Raw genomic sequence first — 21,666 nt, forward strand, 5'->3', positions numbered from 1 at the left:
AAACAATAATGACAACTATAACAAAAAAATTGCTGGACATTGTGGCCAGCGCCTGTAGTCCCAGCTACTTGGAAGGCTGAGGCAAGAGAATCTCTTAAGCCCAAGAGTTTGAGGTTGCTGTGAGCTGTGACGCCAGGGCATTCTATCGAGGGTGATATAATGAGACTGTCTCAAAAAATAAAATAAAGTTAACAATAAAAAAAAAAGAAAAGAAGGGCGGCGCCTGTGGCTCAGTGAGTAGGGCGCCGGCCCCATATGCCGAGGGTGGTGGGTTCAAACCCAGCCCCGGCCAAACTGCAACCAAAAAAATAGCCGGGCGTTGTGGCGGGCGCCTGTAGTCCCAGCTGCTCGGGAGGCTGAGGCAAAAGAATCGCGTAAGCCCAAGAGTTAGAGGTTGCTGTGAGCCGTGTGACGCCCCGGCACTCTACCCGAGGGCGGTACATTGAGACTCTGTCTCTACAAAAAAAAAAAAAAAAAAAAAAAAAAAAGAAAAGAAAAGAAAATCAGGGCGGCGCCTGTGACTCAAGCAGTAGGTCACAGGCCCTATATGCCACAGGTGGGGGGTTCAAGCCCAGCCCTATCCAAAAACTGCAACAACAAAAAATAAATAAAATAACATGAAATTAAATTAAATTAAAATTAAAGTTACATAACTCTTAGCTTATGTACACAGATGCCTAAATTGGCTTATTTATTTATTTATTTATTTATTTTATTTTTTGTAGAGACAGAGTCTCACTTTAAGGCCCTCGGTAGAATGCCATGGCATCACACAGCTCACAGCAACCTCCAACTCCTGGGCTTAAGTGATTCTCTTGCCTCAGCCTCCCGAGCAGCTGGGACTACAGGCGCCCGCCACAACGCCCGGCTATTTTTTGGTTGCAGTTCAGCTGGGGCTGGGTTTGAACCCGCCACCCTCGGTATATGGGGCCGGCGCCTTACCGACTGAGCCACAGGCGCCGCCCGGCTTCTTTATTTTTTGTTGTTGCTGTTTACATTTAAGTTTTTGTTTTGTTGCTTTTTTTTTTTTTTAATATGGAATGCTTCACAAATTTGCATGTCATCTTTGCGCAGGGGCCATGCTAATCTTCTCTGTATCGTTCCAATTTTAGTACATGTGCTGCCAAAGGAAGCACTACATCTAAGTTTTTATTTATTTATTTATTTTTTGTTTGTTTTTTTGAGACAGAGTCTCACTATGTCGCCCTAGGTAAAGTGCTGTGGCATCACAGCTCATAGCAACCTCCAACTCTTGGGCTGAAGCGATTCTCTTGCCTCAGCCTCCCAGGTAGCTGGAACTACAGGAGCCTGCCACAAAGCCCGGCTATTTTTTATTGCAGTTGTCATTGTTGTTTTAGCTGGCCTGGGCTGGATTTGAACCCGCCAGCTTCCATATATGTGGCTGGCTCTGTAACCACTGTGCTATGGGCACCAAACCTATATTTAAGTTTTTTTCTGTTTTTTTTTTTGAGACAGGGCCTCATGCTGTCACCCTGGGTAGAGTGCTGTGACATCACAGCTCACAGCAACCTCCAACTCCTGGGCTCAAGCGATTCTCCTGCCTCTGCCTCCCAAGTAGCTGGGGCTACAAGTGCCCGCACAACACCCAGCTATTTTTTGGTTGTGGGCATCATTGTTGTTTGGCGGGCCCAGGCTGGATTCGAGCCCCCCAGCTCAGGTGTATGTGGCTGCCACCTTACGTATTTGAGCCACAGGCGCCGAGCCTATATTTAACTTTTTAATCACCTGAAATAAATCGTTTGCATATGACTTGAGTAATGATCAAACTTTATTTTCTCTCCAGTTGTACGGTGCTTCTAATGCCATTTATTAAATTACCTTTCTTCAGTGAATTCAAAATAGTATTTTAACATATTAAATTGTCATATATCAGCTCGGCATCTGTAGCACAGTGGTTACAGCGCCAGCCACATACACCAAGGGTGGTGGCCAGCTAAAAAACAATGACAACTGCAACAGAAAAATAGCCGGGCATTGTGGTGGGCACCTGTAGTCCCAGCTACTGGAGAGGCTAAGGCAAGAGTTTGAGGTTGCTGTGATGATGCCATAGCACTCTATGGAGGGCGACATAGTGAGACTCTGCCTCAAAAATAAGTATATAAATAGGGGCGGCGCCTGTGGCTCAGTCGGTGAGGCGCTGGCCCCATATACCGAGGGTGGCGGGTTCAAACCCGGCCCTGGCCAAACTGCAACCAAAAAATAGCCGGGCGTTGTGGCGGGCGCCTGTAGTCCCAGCTGCTCGGGAGGCTGAGGCAAGAGAATCGCTTAAGCCCAGGAGTTGGAAGTTGCTGTGAGCTGTGTGAGGCCACGGCACTCTGCCAAGGGCCATAAAGTGAGACCCTGTCTCTACAAAAAAAAAAAAAATAAGTATATAAATAAACAAATTGTCATATATATTTGGATCTGTTTCTGGATTCTCTATTCTATTCTCACATATATTTTTTATTATAGAGGCTTTACAGTATATTATAGTATCTGTTAATGCTAGGCTTGCTATACTTTTTTCTTAATTTTTTGGCTATTCTTGAATATTTTTTTCACATAAACTTTAAGATAATTTTTTTTTTTTAAGAGAAAGACTCTCACTTTATCACCCTCGGTAGAATGCCATGGCATCACGGCTCACAACCACCTCCAGCTCCTGGGTTTAGGCAATTCTCTTGCCTCAGCCTCCCAAGTAGCTGGAACTACAGGCACCTGCCACGATGCCTGTAAGATTTTTTTTTAATTAATGTATTTTTATTGTTAAATCATAGCTGTGTACATTAGTGCAATCGAGGAACGCCTATAAGATTTGTGCTATGGGGTGGCGCCTGTGGCTCAGTTAGTAGGGCGCCGGCCCCACATGCCGAGGGTGGCGGGTTCAAACCCAGCCCCGGCCAAACTGCAACAAAAAAATAGCTGGGCATTGTGGCGGGCGCCTGTAGTCCCAGCTGCTCGCGAGGCTGAGGCAGGAGAATCGGCTAAGCCCAGGAGTTGGAGGTTGCTGTGAGCCGTGTGACGCCACGGCACTCTACCGGAGGGCAATAAAGTGAAACCCTGTCTCTACAAAAATAAAAAAAATAAAAAAAAAAAGATTTGTGCTATGATTTTTGTTGTTGTTGTTGCAGTTTGGCCAGGGCTGGATTTGAACCCACCACCCCACTCACTGAACCACAGGCGCTGCCCTAAGATAATTTTGTTAGATTAAAAACTCATCAGGAAGTGTCACCACATACAAAAAGTATGCACATGAGGGTTGTGTCTGTAGCTTAGTGGGTAGGGCTCCAGCCACATGCACTGGACTGGTGGGTTTGAACCCAGCCTGGGCCTGCTAAAAAAAAAAAATAGCTGGGTGTTGCGGTGGGCACCTGTAGTCCCAGCTACTCAGGAGGCTGAGGCAAGAGACTCTCTTGAGTCCAAGAATTGGAGGTTGCTGTGAGCTATGATATCATAGCACTCTACTGAGGGCAACAAAGTGAGACTCTGTCTCATTTAAAAAAAAGTATACATATGAAATTATATATATACTGTCTTCAAAAGGTATATACACAAATGAAAACTTTCATGCTCCACATTTGCAGTACATATCCGTGGTTATATATTCTAATACATAAGTAGTTTTCTTCTGATATAGGAGGCAGAAGAGAATAGAATATATATTAATATTTTAATATTTTAATGTTACAGTATTAACAATCGATAAATCTAGAGTGTTCAATTGTTTGCTTGAACTATTATTACAACTTTTCTTTAAGTTTTAAATTCTACAAAATAAATAATTTAGGAGAAGTAAAAATAATAAATCATCTGGAAGCATAGATGGAGGGACAGGTTAAAAAACGATTAGCCGTAGCCGGGCGTTGTGGTGGGTGCCCGTAGTCCCAGCTACTCGGGAGGCTGAGGCAAGAGAATCGCCTAAGGATTGGAGGTTGCTGTGAGCTGTGTGAGGCCACGGCACTCTACTGAGGGCCATAAAGTGAGACTCTGTCTCTACCAAAAAATCAATAAAAAAAAAAAAAATTAGCGGGGCAGCGCCTGTGGCTTAGTCGGTTGGGCGCCGGCCCCATATACCGAGGGTGGCGGGTTCAAACCCAGCCCCGGCCAAACCGCAACAAAAAAATAGCCGGGCGTTGTGGTGGGCGCCTGTAGTCCCAGCTACTCGGGAGGCTGAGGCAGGAGAATCGCCTAAGCCCAGGAGTTGGAGATTGCTGTGAGCTGTGTGACGCCACGGCACTCCACCGAGGGCAATAAAGTGAAACTCTGTCTCTACCAAAAAAAAAAAAATAATAAATAATAAAAAACAATTAGCCATTAATTGACACACACACACACACACACACACACACACACACACACACATATAGAGAGAGAGAGACAGATTTTCACTCTGTCACCTGCGTAGAATGCAGTGGCATCATCACAGCTCATCAAAACCTCAAACTCCTAGGCTCAAGCGATCTTCCTGCCTTAGCCTCTGAGTAGCTGGGATTTCAGGGGCATGCCACTATGCACTATTTTTGGTAGAGATGAGGTCTCACTCTTTTTAGTTTTGTTGTGTTTATTTTTGTTCTTTCTTGTTTTTTCTTGGGTCTCTTGTTCAAGCTGGTCTCAAACTCCTGACGTCAGGTGATCCTCCAGCCTTTGTCTCCCGGAGGGCTAGGATTACAGGAGTGAGCCACCACACCCAGCTTAAATATTGATAATTATTTAAGTTAAGCATTGGGGACATGGGGGTTCATTATACTATGTTTTTTTCTTAGGCACAGGGTCATGCTCTGTCACTCAGGCTAGAGTACAGGGGCATAATCACAGTTCATTGCAATCTCAAACTCCTAGGCTCAAGCCACTCTCTTGCTTCAGCCTCCTGAGTAGCTGAGACAACAGGTGTGTGCTATCACACCTGGCTAATTTGTCTTAGTTTTTGTAGAGATGGGGTCTCAATATATTCTCCAGGCTATTCTCAAACTCCTGGCCTCAAGTGATCTTCCCACCTTAGCCTCCCAAAGTGCTAGGATTATAGGCATGAGCTACCATGCCTGGTCTATTATAGTCTCGCTCTGGCTCAGGCTGGTCTTTTTTTTTTTTTTTTTTTTTTTTGTAGAGACAGAGTCTCACTTTATGGCCCTCGGTAGAGTGCCGTGGCCTCACACAGCTCACAGCAACCTCCAACTCCTGGGCTTAAGCGATTCTCTTGCCTCAGCCTCCCGAGTAGCTGGGACTACAGGCGCCCGCCACAGCGCCCGGCTATTTTTTGGTTGCAGTTTGGCCGGGGCCGGGTTTGAACCCACCACCCTCGGTATATGGGGCCGGCGCCCTACCGACTGAGCCACAGGCGCCGCCCGCTCAGGCTGGTCTTAAAGCTGTGAGCTCAGGCAATCCACTTGCCTCAGCCTCCCAAAGTGCTAGGATTACAGACATGAGCCACTGTGCCCAGCCCCATTATAGTACTCTTAGTATTTTGTTCATTTTTTTTTTTTTTTGTAGAGACAGAGTCTCATTTTATGGCCCTCACACAGCTCACGGCAACCTCCAACTTCTGGGCTTAAGCGATTCTCCTGCCTCAGCCTCCCGAGTAGCTGGGACTACAGGCGCCTGCCACAACGCCCAGCTATTTTTTGGTTGCAGTTTGGCCGGGGCCGGGTTTGAACCCGCCACCCTTGGTATATGAGGCCGGTGCCTTACCGACTGAGCCACAGGCGCCACCCAGTATTTTGTTCATTTTTTAACTATAGAAGTAAATTTTTTAAATGTAAGTGGGATTTTAGGTGGAATTTCATTTAATTTATGTAGTAAGTAGGTGACATCTTAACAATACGAAATCTTCCCACCCAAGATCACTGTACATCTTCCTTTTTATTCTAGTTTTAAGTACATTGGTAAGATTTCCCTGAAACCTCAGGTTTACTCCTTCATGGTTCCAACATATATTTACCAAGGTTCTCACTATGTACGTGTAGGTCAGGCACTGTTCTAGGTGCTTGACACCCATCAGTGAGCAAAGCAAAGATACCTGCCCTTTGTGCAGCTTACTATTGGTAAGGGAAACAGACAACAAGGTATACAAACAATAAATAAATAAATAAATAAATAAATAAATAAATAAACTATATAATATATTAAAAGGTGGTAAATGGGATAGATAAGTGAAAATACAGCAGGATAAAGAGTTCAGTACTTCGATGAGTGGATGGCCAGCAAAAGTTTACTGAATTAAATGAATACTTGAAGAAGTTGAGGGTGTTAGCTAAGTAGAAGCTGGAAGAACATTGAGGGAGTGGGAGAATGTTTATACACTAAAGAGAATTATCTGATAAAGAGTGAAAAATGATGCTTTTATGAAAGAGATGGACCAGGCACGGTGGCTCACACCTATAATCCCAGCACTTGGGAGGCTGAGGCAAGAGTATTGCTTAAGCCCAAGAGTCTGAGGTCGCTGTGAGCTGTGATGCCACGGCACTCTACCAAGGGCAACAAAGTGAGACTCTGTCTCCAAAAAAAAGAAAGAAAGAAATGGAACAATCTGGGTGGCGCCTGTGGCTCAAGGAGTAGGGCACCGGCCCCATATACCAGAGGTGGTAGGTTCAAACCCAGCCCTGGCCAAAAACTGCAAAAAAAGAGAAAAGAAATGGAACAATCAATGGACTAATGTTCTTCCTTAGATGACAAGCATAGGATCTGGGACACAGGTAGAGAAATTGGCTTAAAGCAGGAGCACAGATACTTTACGCATGCTCATAGATAGGATGGTGGGTAGATATGGTATTGTGTCCAAAGAAGTTTTCTGGTTGCTTCTACTTTTATTAAAATAGGAGTCGGGGTTGGGCGGCGCCTGTGGCTCAAGGAGTAGGGCGCCGGTCCCATATGCCGGAGGTGGCGGTTTCAAACCCAGCCCTGGCCAAAAACCAAAAAAAAAAAAAAAAAATAGGAGTCGGGGGGCACCCATAACTCAATGGTTAGGGCACCAACCACATGCTCCGGGGCTGGTGGGTTCAAACCCAGTCTGGGCCTGCTAAACAAACAAACAATAGCTGGGTGTTGTGGCAGGAGCCTATAATCCCAGCTACTAAGGAGGCTGAGGCAAGAGAATTGCTTGAACCCAAGAGTTGGAGGTTGCTGTGAGCTATGATGCCATAACACTCTACCCAGGGTGACAAAGTGAGACTCTGTCTCAATAAAAAAATAAAATAGGAGTCAGGGTCATGATCTGGAAATTAAGATGTTTTGAAGAGAGAGGAAGAGCCGTGAAGTTCTCATCTGGAAGAGCAGGTAAGTGAAAGGACTAGGAGTGACCATGATTGCTGGGCAGCATAGAGTCCACTTGAAGTTCATGGCCTAGTCTTAAAGTGAGACCACTCAGCTTTGCTGTGTTTTCTTTTTTCACTTTCAGATGGGTGCTCAGAACTGGTCAAAGATTTTGTATATCCACACTTGTGGTTTTGCCAAATAAATATGACAGATCAATAAAGGAATAAGAGTTTAGGGCAGCGCCTGTGGCTCATTCGGTAGGGCGCCAGCCCTATACACCGAGGGTGGCCGGTTCAGGCCCGGCCCCGGCCAAAATGCAACCAAAAAATAGCCAGGCGTTGTGGCGGGCGCCTGTAGTCCCAGCTACTCAGGAGACTGAGGCAAGAGAATCGCTTAAGCCCAGGAGTTGGAGGTTGCTGTGAGCTATGTGAGGCCACGGCACTCTACCGAGGGCCATAGAGTAAAACTCTGTCTCTACAAAAAAAAAAAAAAAAAAAAAAAGGAATAAGAGTTTAGAGGGCGGTGCCTGTGGCTCAAAGGGGTAGAGCACCAGTCCCATATGCCAGAGGTGGTGGGTTCAAACCCAGCCCTGGCCAAAAAAAAAAAAAGAGAGAGAGAGTTTAGAGTATATACAGCTATAGGGATGTAATGATTGATCATGGGATTTAAGCTAGGTAAAGAGGGGAGAGAGCACATCAGGGCAGGGAGACACAGAGAAAGGCAGAAGACTCAAGGGACAGCGAGGCCCTGGGGGACTGAAGAATTGTAGGTATCAGCATTCGGAAAAGATGGTGCAGGAGGCGTTTTCATCATGGCATTGATGAAAAGTTTGCAATTATTTGCAAAATAAGATGGAAACAGGGTGAAGGACAATAATAAATGGCGAAGGGGAGGTCAAGGAGCAGAGAGGGAGGCTATTGGAAGGATTATCTACATGTACATTGAGATTACCAAGCATTAAGACAGTAGAAACTCTGGAGAGGAAGTAAACAGGAAGTAAGATAGTACATAAATGAGAGGAGTGTATTGGGAAAGGGAGAATGTCGGTAGATGGTCCAAATATAAGGGGCAATTGGTGGTATAGGAGAACGTGAGATGCTTGAGCTTGGGGTTATCAGGAGAAAAGACTGAGAATCATCTGAAAGTGGCAAGACACATACACTGTGTCCAGGCCCAGGGGATGAAGGACATAGGAGAAAATATGGCCAACATTTGAAATGACTTTTTGGGCAAGAAGATAAAGAGAATGTTCAGAGAAATGTTTGACAAGATAAGTGATGGTGCTGTAGCTGGGACTACAGGTGCCCACTACAACACCTGGCTATTTTTTGTTTGTAGTTGTCATTGTTGTTTGGCAGGCCCGGGCTGGATTCGAACCCGCCAGCTCCAATGTATGTGGCTGGCGCCGTAGCTGCTTGAGCCACAGGCACCAAGCCATAACAAAACTCTTAACAGTTTTCTTTTAGTGGTTTTGCAGTAAAACCTATAAAGTGGAAAGAACTGGGGACTTGTCTTGGGAAGTGACCAGGAAGAGAAGCAGGGCTTTGTCACTTCCAGAGTCAGAAAGAAGGAATAAACCTGAAGGAGGAAGAGAATGATGGTGGTTAAAAAACACATGAAAAAAACATTTCATAGAAAGTGTTTGGGCCAGTTGTGGTGGCTCAGGCCTATAATCCTAGCACTCTGGGAGGCTGAGGTGGGTGCGTTGCTTGAGATCAAGAGTTTGAGACCAGCTTGAGCAAGAGTGAGACCCTGTCCTTAAAAATAGCTGGGCACTGTGGTGGGCATCTGTAGTCCCAGCTACTTGGGAGGCTGAGACAAGAGGATCACTTGAGCCCAGGAGCTTGAGGTTGCTGTGAACTATGATGCCATGGCTCTCTATTGAAGGCAGAGAGTGAGACTCTGTCTCAAAAAAATAAGAAAATACATATTAAAAAATAAAATAGCCAGAGATTGTGGCACATATGAAGCAAGAGGATTGCTTGAGCCCAAGAATTTGAGGTTGCTGTGAGCTATGACACCATAGCACTCTACCGAGGGTGACAAAGACTGTCTCAAGAAGAAAAAAAAAAGTGTTTGACTTGAATTGATGCAAGGAAGGTTAATGTTGCAACAAAATACACCTCGAATTTCTTTCTTTTTCTTTTTTTTTTTTTTTTTTGTAGAGACAGAGTGTCACTGTACTGCCCTCGGGTAGAGTGCCATGGAGTCACACTGCTCACAGCAACCTCTAACTCTTGGGCTTACGCGATTCTCTTGCCTCAGCCTCCCGAGCAGCTGGGACTATAGGCGCCTGCCACAACGCCCGGCTATTTTTTTGTTGCAGTTTGGCCGGGGCTGGGTTTGAACCCACCACCCTCAGCATATGGGGCCGGCGCCCTACTCACTGAGCCACAGGCGCCGCCCTCGAATTTCTTTCTTTTTTATTTTTTGAGACAGAGTCTCACTATGTCACCCTCAGCAGAGTGCCCTGGCATCACAGCTCACAGCAATTTTAAACCCTTGGGCTTAAGTGATTCTCTTGCCTCAGCCCCCAAGTAGCTGGGACTATAGGTGCCTGCCACAACACCTGCCTATTTTTCTGTTGCAGTTGTCTTTTTTTTTTTTAATTAAATCATAACTGTATACAATGATATGATTATGGGGCATCATACACTCACTTCATAAACCATTTGACACATTTTTATCACAGTGGTTAACATAGCCTTTCCGGCGTTATCTCAGTTACTGTGCCAAAACATTTACATTCTACATTTACCAAGTTTCGCAAATACCCCTGTAATATGCACCACAGGTGTGATCCCACCGATTCCCCTCCCTCTACCCACCCCCCCCTTTCCCACTTCCCCCTATTGTTAAGTTGTAGCTGGGTTATAGCTTTCATGTGAGAGTCCCAAATTAGTTTCATAGTAGGGCTGTGTACATTGGGTATTTTTTCTTCCATTCTTGGGATACTTTACTAAGAAGAATATGTTCCAGCTCCATCCATGTAAACATGAAAGAGGTAAAGTCTCCATCTTTCTTTAAGGCTGCATAGTATTCCATGGTATACATATACCACAATTTATTAATCCATTCGTGGATCAATGGGCACTTGGGCTTTTTCCATGACTTAGCTATTATGAATTGGGCTGCAATAAACATTCTGGTACAAATATCTTTGTTATGTAGTGATTTTTGGTCTTCTGGGTATATGCCAGCAGAGGAATTACAGGATTGAATGGCAGATCTGCAGTTGTCATTATTGCTTAGCTGGCCCAGGCTTGGTTTGAACCTGCCAGCCTCAGTGTACGTGACCAATGCCATAACCACTGTGCTACACCTCAAATTTCTACCAGCCTGGTCTGAGCCACCATTTTCTCTTGCTTGGATTACTGCAATAACCCCTCAACTGGCTGGGCCAAATGCAGTGGTGTTTAGAATCAATTGATCACAACCAGTTACAGATTCCTTAGTTCCTTCTCCACTCTCACTGCTTCAGTTGATTCACCTTAAAAAAAATTTATATATGTATAATATATGTGTACGTATATATATAGTATATGTATATGTGTATGTTTATACATAAATATTCAAGTGGTCTCTCTGCTGCCAGTCTTCCTCTGAGGTCAGTTCTCAGCCCAGAGCATGAGGAATCTTTTGAAAATTAAGGTCAGGCTTGGCACCTGTAGCTCAAGCGGCTAAGGTGTCAGCCACATACCCCAGAGCTGGCAGGTTCAACTTCAACCTGGGCCTGCCAAAAAAAAAAAAGAAAGAAAAGAAAATTGGGTCAGATCATTTCTCTGCTCAAAACCCTATTTCTCCACTGTCCTCAGAATACATGTAATAGTCAACAATCCTTTCTTTGGACTTCGTATTCTGGCCCCATCACTCCTCTGTTCCTGTTTCCTCCCAAGCTTTCCATTACTCACTATACTCCGGCCACCTGGGCTCCCTTGCTGCTCTTGGACTATGCCATATATACCCTCAGGGCTTTTGCAGTGTCTGGAATGTTCTCCCACCAGATAACTGCACAGAGGACTCCCTCACTTCTTTCATGTTTTGTTGTTGTTGTATTTTTTTATTTCAGATTAATGTGATGGTACAAACAATTAGGTTACAATGTTTGCATTTGTTAGGTAGAGACCCTGTTCTTCCATGTCTTTTTTCAGCGTTACCTTCTCAAGTGAGGGCTACCCTGAGCACCCTATTTAAAATGTCACCCAGACCACCTCCACCACCCCATGACTCCCAGCACTCGGTACAACTGTACAGTCATCTCTTATACCTATAGTATTTATCTTTTAACATACTACATTATTTATTATCATGTCTCATGTCTATTACCTCTCCCCACAAGAATATGAGCCTGGAAAGGGTAGGGATCTTTTTTTTTTTTTTTGAGATAGAGCCTCAAGCTGTCACCCTGGGTAGAGTGCTATGGCATCACAGCTCACGGCAACCTCCAACTCCTGGGCTCAAGCAACTCTCCTGCCTCTGCATCTCAAGTAGCTGGGACTACAGGCACCCACCACAACGCCCGGCTATTTTTTGGTTGCAGCCCTCATTGTTTGGCAGGCAAGGGCTGGATTCACCCGCCAACTCAGGTGTATGTGGCTGGTGCCTTAGCCGCTTGAGCCACAGGTGCTGAGCCAGGGCAGGGATCTTAAAGCAACTGGTACATGGAAGTGCTCAGTAAGTATCTGTGAAAGAATGAATGAATGGAGAAGTACAGATTCAAGGTTTTGTGCTAACCCAGAAGATCTCCAGAAGTGGCTGCAGATCTCTGAACTTGGTCCTGAGCCGATTTCTTCCTTGCACAGAACAGTGGTTCTCAACCTTCCTAATGTCGTGACCCTTTAATACAGTTCCTCATGTTGTAGAAGTAATATCGGCATGATCAGAGAACTTCAAAGTTGCTTTAAACCATAAAATTAGGGAGGCGCCTGTGGCTCAAAGGAGTAGGGTGTCGGCCCCATATGCTGGAGGTGGCGGGTTCAAACCCAGCCCCGATCAAAAACTGCAAAAAAACCCCATAAAATTATTTTCATTGCTACTTCATAACTGTAATTTTGCTACTGTTATGAATCATAATGTAAATATCTGATATGCAAGAGACCCCCAACTGGGTCGCAACCCACAGGTTGAGAACTGCTAGCATAGAAGAAATACAAAGTATTCTCACCAAAAATCTCTCAATAACTAGGACTAGCTGATAAAGGAATGCACACCCTTGGAAGAAGTGAGTTTAGAGCAGAATTTGAATGAATATCTCTAAGTGGTATCATAAATAGATTTCTATATGCCTTCTAACCTAAGATTCCTTCAACTTTAAAGTTCTCTGATCATGCTGATATTACTTCTTCTACTTAAGAACTACCAAGGCTACCTATTGCCTACTTAAGTATTAAATAACTCACTTCGCTCTTTGCAAAGCCCTGCATACTTTGATCCCACTCTATATTATTTTTCAGTACTTCTGAAAAGCTGCGTCTCAGCCCACACAGAGGCCATGCCCATTCCACTTCAGTGGTTGGAACTTTAAATAATACAAAGTTTTGGATTCAGATAGAACTAGCTCTGAACTCCAGTTCCACCCCTTGCTGTGTGACTTTTGGCAAATTATCTGACCCCTTTCAGTTTACTTTTATCTGTAAAATGAAAATGATGAAGATGGGCTGAGCACCTGTAGCTCAGCGGCTAGGGCACCAGCCACATACACCGAGGCTGGCGGGTTCAAACCCAGCCAGGGCCTGCCAAACAGCAATGGTAACTACACCAAAAAAATAGCTTGGCCTTGTGGCAGGTGCCTGTAGTCTCAGGTACTTGGGAGGCAGAGGCAGGAGAATCGCTTGAGCCCAGAAGTTGGAGGTTGCTGTCAGCTGTGATGCCACGGCATTCTACCCAGGGCAACAGGTTCAGGCTCTGTCTCATTAAAAAAAAAAAAAAAAGAGGGCGGCGCCTGTGGCTCAGTGAGTAGGGCGCCGGCCCCATATGCCGAGGGTGGCAGGTTCAAACCCAGCCCCGGCCAAACTGCAACAAAAAAATAGCCAGACATTGTGGCAGGTGCCTGTAGTCCCAGCTGCTTGGGAGGCTGAGGCAAGAGAACCGCGTAAGCCCAAGAGTTAGAGGTTGCTGTGAGCCGTGTGACGCCATGGCACTCTACCTGTGGGCGGTACAGTGAGACTCTGTCTCTACAAAAAAAAAAAAGAAAGAAAGAAAACGGTCTGTGAAGCTAGTGAATGATGCCCCATGATCATATCAATGTACACAGCTATGAATTAAAAAAAAAAAACAAAGAAAGAAAGAAAGACAATCTCTAGATTATTTCTCTACTCTTTATTTGCTGTAGCTATAAGCAATATAACAGTTCAGAGGATTGACTATTAAAAGTAATTTAAATTTTTGAAATCATAGTTGTGTGTGTGTGCACGCATGTGTGCTATTACAGTAGTAATACTAGTTAGTACTGGTAGCAAGGGTAGTGGTAATGGGACCACTCATGATTGGAGGCAATGCTAATTCATCTGCCGGTGTAAAGGTGAGGCTATGCTTGTGTGTCCTCAGGTCCAGCTTGTGCTTAAAGAGAATCAGGGTGATTCTCTGATAGCAGAGAGGTCCCATATAATTGGGAAATTAATATTTTATCAGTTTCCCAACACTTATTGCACACAAATTTCACGCTCCATGTTAGACAATGTGAAGAAAATAAAGCTAAACTGGGCGTGATCCTAATCTGGCAAAGGAAATAGAGTAAGTATGAGCTCATTACCATTATATTTTGGTTCTGAAAGATCTTGAACATGGGAGATTTTCCTCCTGCTGCCTCTACTGCTTTGTGCCTTTACTGTGCTATGTCCCCACTCCTCATCCCTGCCTCTCTCCTTTATTGTCCCCACCTTATACCTGGCAATTCAACTCATTAAAATTCAGTTCAGGGCGGTGCCTGTGGCTCAAAGGGGTAGGGCGCCGGCCCCATATGCTGGAGGTGGCAGGTTCAAACCCACCCCCAGCCAAAAACTGCAAAAACTGCAAAAAAAAAAAAAAAAATCCAACTTTGGAAATGAGTACAATTGTGATGGATGTGTTACTTAGTTCAATGTAAGCATTTCACATTGTATATCGAAGCAGTACCCTGAACCTCATGAATGCATCAATGTACAAAGTTATGATTTAATAAAAAATAATAATAAAAAAACCTTTGTCAATAGTTCAGGTGCATACTTTAACTGTACTGATTCTTTTTTTTTTTTTTTTTTTTTTGCAGTTTTCAGCCAGGGCTGGGTTTGAACTCACCACCTTTGGCATATGGGGCCAGTGCCCTACTCCTTTGAGCCACAGGTGCTGCCCAACTGTACTGATTCTTGTTTGAGATATAATAAACTAAACCCTTGAATTGGAAAAAAAAAAAAAAAGAATATCCAGCTTTGGCTCAGTGCCTATACCTCAGCGGCTAGGGCATCAGCCACATACACTGGAGCTGGTGGTTTGAATCCAGCCTGGGCCTGCCAAACAACAATAACAACTACAACCAAAAAATAGCAGGACATTGAGGTGGGCACCTATAGACCCAGCTACTAGGGAGGCTGAGGCAAGAGAATTGCTTAAGCCCAAGAGTTTGAGATTGCTGTGAGCTGTGACACCACGGCGCTGTACCCAGGGCAACGTAGTAAGACTATGTCCTTCTCCCCACCTGCCAAAAAAAGAATATCCAGCTTTAGGCTCGGTGCCCATACCTCAGTGGTTAGGGCACTGGCCAGATACACTGGGGCTGGTGGGTTCGAACTTGGCTGGGCCTGCTAAACAACAATGACATCTACAACAAAAAAAGTAGCTGGGGGTGGCACTTGTGGCTCAATGGAGTAGGACACTGGCCCCATATACCAGAGGTGGCAGGTTCAACCCCAGCCCTGGCCAAAAAAAAAAAAAAACAAAAACAAAAAACTAGGTGGGCATTGTGGCAGGTGCCTGTAGTTCCAGCTACTTGGGAGGCTGAAGCAAGAGAATCATTTGAGCCCAAGAGTTTAAGGTTGCTGTGAACTGTGACGCCACGGCACTCTACCAAGGGCACCATACTAAGACTCTGTCTCAAAAAAAAAAAAATAAAAGAAGAAGAAGAAAAAGAATGTCTAGCTTTAGACTGTACATCTTTTGTATTAACTTGGATAGAACTGGAGAACATTCCCTTTAGTGAAGTATCACAAAAATGGAAAAGCAGGGAGGTGGAGCAAGATGGTGGCCGAGTAACAGCTTCCCTGCAACTGGGCACGGTGATTCTGGGGAGATAAGACTCCAGGCATCTCTGGCTGGTAGGATCTGCCTATAATCATCGCTTTGAGGATACAGGGAGTCAGCAAGGGACTTTTGGACCCCAAGAGGAGGACAAAAACAGTGGAAAACTGGCAAGTGGTTGTGTGTGTTCGATGGACCTAATCCTGCCGGCAGCCGTAAGTACAAGCAGCAGTGAGACTGCAAACTGGAAAGGCCTTACCTGTGAACTGTTTCGGTGTTTTTGGACTTGGCACTCAGTTGAACTGCCTTGGAGAGAACTTTGGACATTGTCTAGGGCCTCTGACTGAGCTGCTGAGCTGAATGGAGCTAATAGTGTTCGGCTGTGGGCCGCAGGGAGCCATTGTGAGAGAACTGCCCCAGCAAGCTCCACCCTCAGGGTCGCAGAGCAAGGATAGGCAGGAGCTAGTAACCTAGTGACTGACCAGCCTAAAGGTGGGGACTGAGCTGCCTTACAACTTTAACCCTCATGGGCAGAGTGAGACCAGTTTTGGCACACTGGAGCCTCGGGCTATTGCCCTGGGTAGAGTGCCGTGGCATCACAGCTCATAGCAACCTCAAACTCCTGGGCTTGGAGCCACCTGGACCTCCATATGAGCTGCACTGTAACCCCTGACCCATGACCCGTGCCTGCCAGGCCTCCGCATGCCCTGATCAGGAACTGCGGGAGCTGCGCAACCCTGTGTCTTCCCTCCTGTACCCTCCCTGCCTACACACTGGCCCGCTCATCTGGCCAGGGACTCTGGTAGCCACGTGCCCTCCAGAGTCCTCCCTGCTTCTGTGCAGAGCCTTTCTTCTGGCCAAAGACTGCTGGAGCCTTGGGCTCTCTGTGCCAAAGTCACTGGGCACCAGGAACTCCCACAACCGTGCACACCACCTCCCGCCCTATTGCTGGATCTGGGTGTGTCGCACTCTGGAGCTGCTTCTACAACCAGAACTCCCTGGCTAGGGCAGCCCCAGAGGAACTACACAGGGTCACTCCCTACAAAGATCCAGCAACAATAGAGTGATCCCACTGGGGTCTAATCTTGGAGAGACATCTCCCCAACTCTGAGAACAGCCAGAGGCAACAGTGAAAAACAATCATGAGGCGAAATCAACAGAAAAACTCTGGCAATATGAATAATCAGAGTAGATCAACTCCCCCAAGGATCAATGGGACAGACACCGTACAAGATCCCATGCACAAACAAATAGCTGAGATGTCAGAAATCAAATTCAGAATCTGGATAGCAAACAAGATCAAATTAGAATTCCAAGCAGTAACCCAAAAGATATCTCAAGAATTCAATGAATTCAAAGACCAAATGACCAAAGATTTTAACACATTGAGACAAGAAGTTGCAGCCCTCAAAGGTCTGAGAAACACAGTAGAATCCCTCAGTAACAGAATGGAGCAAGCAGAAGAAAGGATTTCTGACATTGAAGACAAAGCTTTTGAATGCTCCCAAACTCTCAAAGAGGAAGAGAAATGGAGGGCAAAAACAGATCACTCTCTCAGAGAGCTCTGGGATAATTTGAAGAAAACCAATATTCATCTTATAGGGATCCCCAAAAGTGACAAAGTGGCTTTACAAGGCACAGAGTCTCTTCTTCATGCGATTATGAAGGAGAACTTTCCAGACATGCCAAGAGATTCTGAAATTCAGATAGCAGTTTCAGAACTCCAACACAACTCAACCCAAATAAGACATCCCCCAGACACATCATAATCAATTTCACTAAAGTTAATATGAAGGGGAAAATTCTGAAAGCAGCCAGATGAAAGAAAACCATCACCTACAAGGGCAAGAATATTAGAATAACTGCAGATCTCTCTGTTGAAACCTTTCAAGGGTGGCACCTGTGGCTCAAGGAGTAGGGCGCCAGTCCCATAAGCCGGAGGTGGCGGGTTCAAACCTAGCCCCAGCGAAAAAAAAAAAAGAAACCTTTCAAGCTAGAAGAGGATGGTCATCGACTTTTAATCTCCTAAAACAAAACAACTTTCAACCCAGGATCCTGTACCCAGCTAAACTGAGTTTCATTTATGACAGAGAAATTAAATCCTTTAACGACATTCACATGTTGAAGAAATTTGCCATAACTAAACCAGTTCTCCAGGATATTCTCAGACCTATCCTCCATAAAGACCAGCATAATCCTCCACCACAAAAGTAAACCCACCCAGAAAATTTTGATCAAATTCCAACTTCCACAGTCACAAAAGGATTAAAAATGTCCACCGGTCTCTCGAAAGGCTTATCAATATTCTCAATTAATGTGAATGGTTTAAATTGTCCTCTAAAGAGGCACAGGTTGGCTGACTGGATACAAAAACTCAAGCCAGATATCTGCTGCATACAAGAATCGCATCTTACATTAAAAGACAAATATAGACTCAAGGTGAAGGGATGGTCATCTATACTCCAGGCAAATGGAAAGCAGAAAAAAGCAGGTGTTGCAATCCTATTCACAGATGCAATAGGCTTTAAATCAACCGAAATAAGGAAGGATAAGGATGGACACTTCATATTTGTTAAAGGTAATACTCAATATGATGAGATTTTAATTATTAATATTTATGCACCCAACCAGAATGCACCTCAATTTATAAGAGAAACTCTAACAGACATGAGCAACTTGATTTCCTCCAGTTCCATAGTAGGTGGAGATTTTAACACTCCTTTAGCAGTGCTGGATAGATGCTCCAAAAAGAAGCTAAGCAAAGAAATTTTAGATTTAAACTTAACCATTCAACATCTGGACGTAACAGACATCTACAGAACATTTCATCCCAACAAAACTGAATACACATTCTTCTCATCAGCCCACAGATCATACTCCAAAATCAACAACATCCTAGGCCACAAATCTAACCTCAGCAAATTTAAAAAAATAGAAATTATTCCTTGCATCTTCTCAGACCATCATGGAATAAAAGTTGAACTCAATAACAACAGGAACCTACATACCCATACAAAAACATGGAAGCTAAACAACCTTATGCTGAAGGATAGATGGGTTATAGATGAGGTTAAAAAGGAAATCACCAAATTTTTGGAACAAAACAACAATCAAGACACGAATTACCAGAACCTCTGGGATACTGCAAAGGCAGTCCTAAGAGGGAAATTTATAGCACTGCAAGCCTTCCTCAAGAAAATGGAAAGAGAAGAAGTTAATAACTTAATGGGACATCTCAAGCAACTGGAGAAGGAAGAACACTCCAACCGCATACCCAGCAGAAGAAAAGAAATAACCAAAATCAGAGCAGAATTAAATGAAATTGAAAACAAAAGAATTATACAACAGATCAATAAATCCAAAAGTTGGTTTTTTGAAAAGATAAGTAAAATAGATAAACCTTTGGCTAACCTAACCAGGAAAAAAAGAGTAAAATCTATAATTTCATCAATCAGAAATGGTAATGATGAAATAACAACAGACCCCTCAGAAATTCAAAAAATCCTTAACGAATACTATAAGAAACTCTACTCTCAGAAATATGAAAATCTGAAAGAAATCGACCAATACCTGGAAGTACGCCACCTACCAAGACTTAGCCAGAATGAAGTGGAAATGTTGAACAGGCCTATATCAAGTTCTGAAACAGCATCAACTATACAAAATCTCCCTAAAAAGAAAAGCCCAGGACCAGATGGCTTTACTCAGAATTCTACCAAACCTTTAAAGAAGAACTAGTACCTGTATTACTAAACCTCTTCCAAAATATAGAAAAAGAAGGAATATTACTCAACACATTCTACGAAGCAAACATCACCTTGATCCTCAAACCAGGGAAAGACCCAATTAGAAAAGAAAATTATAGACCAATATCACTAATGAATATTGATGCTAAAATACTCAATGAGATCCTAACAAACAGAATTCAACAACACATCAAAAAAATTATACACTGTGACCAAATGGGATTTATCCCAGGGTCTCAAGGCTGGTTCAATATACATAAATCTATAAATGTAATTCAGCACATAAACAAACTAAAAAATAAGGACGAGTGCTCAGGTCTCCGACGTCACTGCCACTTTCATGAGGCTGCTGTTCTTCGTGCCGACCCTCTCTGCACGTTGCTACCAGAGATGGAAGCCACTGTTGCCGATGCCATCATGTCGCCCGAAGGTGAGCTGGACGCGTACGAGCCGGAGCCTCTCAGGAAGCAGCTGGAGGTACTGCCTTTGCTGGAGTTGGCCGGGGAGGCCGGTAACGGCCCCAACACTGACGGGTCACTTCCTTCCACACCTCTCCCAGCAGAAGAGGATGAGTTATACCAGCAGTCGCTGGAGATCATCTTTTGGTACCTTCGGGAGCAGGCGACCGGCACCAAGGAGGCGAAGCCAATGGACAGGGCAGGAGCCGCCAGCAGGAAGGCTCTGGAGACCTTGCGCCGCGTGGGAGACGAAGTGCAGCGCAACCACCAGACGGCCTTCTGAGGGATGCTTCGCAAGCTGGACATCAAAACCGCAAACGACGTCAAATCTTTGTCTGGAGTGATGGTCCATGTTTTCAGTTACAGCGTAACAAACTGGGGCAGGATTGTGACTCTGATTTCTTTTGGTGCCTTTGTGGCCAAACACCTGAAGAGCATAAACCAAGAAAGCTGCATGGAGCCATTAGCAGAAAATATCACAAATGTCCTTATAAGGACAAAACGGGACTGGCTAGTGAAACAAAGAGGCTGGGATGGTTTCGTGGAGTTCTTCCACCTGGAAGACCTGGCAAGCAGCATCAGAAATGTGCTGCTGGCTTTTGCAGGTGTGGCTGGAGTAGGAGCTGGTTTGGCCTATCTAATAAGATAGGCTTGTAAGGGCGGCGCCTGTGGCTCAGCGGGTAGGGCGCCGGTCCCATATGCCGGAGGTGGCGGGTTCAAACCCAGCCCCGGCCAAAAAAAAAAAAAAAAAAAAGAGATAGGCTTGTAAGTGCGATGATTTACTTCTAACCAATAACGGCCACCAGAACCACATTCACCTGTGAAATCAAATGGATTTATGAAGTTGGACTTAAATTACCCTAAGCTGTATGTAACTTGCAAGAGCAGCCTACCCAGAAAAGGCAGTGGCAAGAGGAATGTGACTTTTACAAGAATAAATACATGGGAAAAGTGGTCCCCCTTGATTGAAGAGTCACTTTCTGAAAGAAGCAAAGTTCAGTTCAACAACAAGCAAACGGGCCATGAAGGAGGACTTTTAGATTTCATGAAGACCGTAGGCTGAAAAGACATTTCCTTGTTGAGATCAGGAGTGTGGCCAGTAGTTGGATTAGTCATAGAATTCATTAAATATGCTCACAAATTCTTGTGTTCTTGAGGAATAGAAAGTTCAAGTGTTCATGACTTTCATACCTTTTGTACCTTAGCTTCATTTGAATGATTCTTAGTTTATTAGCCTAGTAATGACCATGAATACTTGATTTAGCTTCATTTGAATGATTCTTAGTTTATTAGCCTAGTAAGGACCATGAATACTTGATTTAAGTCTTAATAATTACTTACAGGTATGGAATAGCCTCAGTTTTTAAGACAAAAACAACTTGTATGTCTGTAAAAATTGCATATATTTTTACAGAAAGTATTTCTTTGAACAATAAAGGGGGTTCTCAAATTTAGTTTTTAATGCTCTTTTTGAATTTTGTAACTTCTGTAGTTTAGGAACCTATTTCTTACAACTTTTCTATGCTAAACTTTGTCTTGATTAGTTCTAGAGTGTGTATTGAAACAATTGAACCAATTGATGTAATTGTACGCAACCTAGTTAAAATGGAATAAAGCTGATTCATAATGATGCATAAAAAAATAAATAAATAAAATAAAAAAATAAAAAATAAGGACCATATGATTCTTTCAATTGATGCAGAAAAAGCTTTTGATAATATCCAGCATCCCTTTATGATCAGAACACTTAAGAAAATTGGTATAGAAGGGGCATTTCTTAAACTAATAGAGGCCATCTACAGCAAACCCACAGCCAATATCGTATTGAATGGAGTTAAATTGAAATCATTTCCACTTAGATCAGGAACCAGGCAAGGTTGCCCATTGTCTCCATTGCTCTTTAACATTGTAATGGAAGTTTTAGCCATTGCAATTAGGGAAAGAAAGGCGATCAAGGGTATCCACATAGGGTCAGAAGAGATCAAAGTTTCACTCTTTGCAGA

The 21,666-nt window shown here is 44.1% G+C and overlaps 1 non-coding gene and 1 pseudogene across 2 annotated transcripts; one reads left to right on the plus strand and one right to left on the minus strand.

The window, feature by feature from the left end:
• Positions 1-1,029: 1,029 nt before the first annotated feature.
• Positions 1,030-1,136, minus strand: LOC128589352 (U6 spliceosomal RNA). Its single transcript, XR_008380945.1, has one exon. It is a non-coding gene; the product is annotated as a U6 spliceosomal RNA (small nuclear RNA).
• An 18,385-nt stretch (positions 1,137-19,521) lies between these two features.
• Positions 19,522-20,312, plus strand: LOC128587293 (induced myeloid leukemia cell differentiation protein Mcl-1-like; annotated as a pseudogene). Its single transcript, XR_008380565.1, has one exon. The product of XR_008380565.1 is annotated as an induced myeloid leukemia cell differentiation protein Mcl-1-like (transcript).
• Positions 20,313-21,666: the final 1,354 nt, after the last annotated feature.

This window comes from Nycticebus coucang, chromosome 6 (genome assembly GCF_027406575.1).
Source record: "Nycticebus coucang isolate mNycCou1 chromosome 6, mNycCou1.pri, whole genome shotgun sequence".
Lineage (NCBI taxonomy): Eukaryota > Metazoa > Chordata > Mammalia > Primates > Lorisidae > Nycticebus > Nycticebus coucang.